Source organism: Neolamprologus brichardi, chromosome 3, assembly GCF_056152115.1.
Source record: "Neolamprologus brichardi isolate AB-2024 chromosome 3, ASM5615211v1, whole genome shotgun sequence".
NCBI lineage: Eukaryota > Metazoa > Chordata > Actinopteri > Cichliformes > Cichlidae > Neolamprologus > Neolamprologus brichardi.
The window spans coordinates 35,131,008-35,133,511 of record NC_142106.1 but is presented as its reverse complement, the minus strand read 5'-3'; the positions used below and the strand labels follow the sequence as shown (position 1 = coordinate 35,133,511).

Sequence of the window (2,504 nt, the reverse complement as noted above, 5' to 3'; positions counted from 1 at the left end):
CTGTCCTTATCTGACACTATCTTCTCTAATCCTGGTCAGCTGTTAAAAGAATGATACTGTCATAGTATTTTTCACACTCAACAATGAATTAAAAAAAAAGATTCATGGTGGGAACTAAAACAGGGCATGTATTTTAGAAAAACAGGCAAACCTCGTTCTGTGGAGAAATACGACATAAAAATGTTTATGTAGCGAGGTCTTAGTGGGTTAGGACAAATGAGAGGAAGTGTTCCTCTCCTGAGGTTTTGCTGTGACAGACACGCTGTCAGTGATGTTTTTCTCTGGTCTGTGAATGCAAAAGAGCTCCTTAGAAATAAATGTAAAAAGAATTTTATGTAATGTTGCTCACATACAAACAAATGACTAAAAACATAATTATCTCAGCAAATGGCTGGATGAAAAAGAATACTAAAACAAAAAAAGAAAGTGAAAGATGCTGTAAAAGGAAGTTGAAGCAACATGCTCACATGCCCATGTTATATGTGGCCATGTTACTGCAAGAGTCCCTTTCAAGGAAGTCCTGCCAGACACACAAACAGGTTGGTCTGCAACAGTCTGTATAACGCTTTCAGCTTTCACACTTTAATTTGCTAACTATTTTGACACAGGTACGATGTTTACAAGCTTTCTAAAGTGGATTTCTTATAGAAATATCTGTTTGTTGAACTTTTTTGGGTATCCAATAACTATTTAGATTTTAGAATTAACAATTTTCTCTTTCACAGACTACTATTTGTGATTTGAAATTCTTCTGTACGCTGCAAAAGACAATTAGTAAAAAGTAGGTAACGCTATGCTTTTACATTATCAGGTTTTTCCTTCATTTTAAATCATACATTGTAATGTTATTCATGTGTTATATCATGGTATGTTTCCATTTATCACTTAACAGTATAACAGAAATATAAAGGGGAGAATATCTTGTGGCTTTCTTTGTGTCATTTTAGGTCTGATTAAAAAATAGTTACACGTCCTTCTGGCAGACTTACAACGTAAAAAGGATTTTTTTAAAAAAGTAAAATTCATTGTCTTTCTTCAGTCTACCTGTTTTTATTTGCCAATTTAACAGATGAATGTCTTTTGTGTCTTTTTAGGAGATATAAAACTAGAAATAATGCCAGAGAGTGAAAGACCAAAATGCACCTCCGAACCTCGAACAACAATATTAGGTGAGAGGCTGATGTGGAAATTCTTCCACACATGTGCAGACGGTGCATAGTGTCATGTGGGACTCACTGTATCTGCTTTTCTTCAGGGTGTATCCTGGTGATTTCCTGCATCATGTTCATTGCTCAAGTAATAGCTGGTAAGCGAGAGACACTGTTATTGTAATAATCAGATTAAATTCATTGGAGTTTATTTTGTGTAACCAAAAATAAGAAAATGAAAAATAAATAACCTAAATTGTGTATTAAAACTTTATGAAGCAGATTCAGTGACATTTGTTTCTCTTTCGTCCCCGTACACCACAGCTTTAGCAACTGATGAATGCAAAGGAGAGTTCTACATCCCCATATGCATCTATAATTATGGATTCATATCTGCATTTCTGGCACTGAGCATGTGCACAGCGAAAAGAATGCAGCAGTTTCCAATTACACCAAGAAAGCAGTTGCTGTACCTGCTGCACCGAGGGCGGTGCAAGTGGTGTAACATAGGCTGTTGCTCTGTGCCTCTCCTCGTCGTCTGTTTCTTTTACCTTGGTGGTAAGCTTTAAAAATGTTCTAACAGCAGCACACACTTGTTTTAAGAAATATTGAAAGATGGAATAAGCAACAACTGAGAAAAATCTAATTACATGGTAACCAAAAACAAAACAAAACGCAGAGCTGCTGTTGAAATTGCTTAAATCATGAGTTGTTTTTTTCTGTTTTTCCTGTCATAAACGCTGCTCAAAAAGAAACACTTTTTAATCAGAGTGTAGCATCAAGTCAATTAAGCTTTAAGTAGTGTCCCTACTGGTAGCATGAGGTGATAGCTGGACCCCAGAGGTGTAAAAAGTACAGACATTTTTTATTTATGTAGAAGTACAGATACCTGTGTTTTAAAATGCTTCAGTAAATGTTGAAGTACTTATATAATTTCTTTACTTAAGTAAAAGAGAAAAAGTACAGGCAAGTTATACTCTGAATAGTAATAAAAAAAAAACAAACAGGTTTTTAGTTTGTATTGATCTTCAATGAATGAGTTACTGTTGTTGTTTTTAACAAGAGTCATTGTTTTAAAAGTTCTTTCTTACATTTATGTCATTTTGAAAACAAATGCACTACAGCAGTATTTTAAATATTTTTACAGTCAATGTGTTCATCTACTCGGATATAAAACCCAACTTCAATAAGAGCGTAACCACAGGCATTATCTACTGCAACAAGACATTCTACCTGTTTGCATTTTGGAGCACCAACCTGACCTACGGCCTGTTGGGGCTGCTGTTCATCACTTTTTGGTGTTGTAAACGACAAGAGCCTGAGGGCGATGATGAGGCTCAAATACTCGTCCAGCAT

At 35.3% G+C, this 2,504-nt stretch overlaps 1 long non-coding RNA gene across 1 annotated transcript; it reads left to right on the top strand.

Moving 5' to 3' along the window:
* Positions 1–1,095: 1,095 nt before the first annotated feature.
* LOC148104264 (uncharacterized) lies at positions 1,096–2,504 on the top strand. The gene is made up of 4 exons (XR_015718653.1): positions 1,096–1,169; positions 1,256–1,306; positions 1,473–1,706; positions 2,296–2,504. It is a non-coding gene; the product is annotated as an uncharacterized LOC148104264 (long non-coding RNA).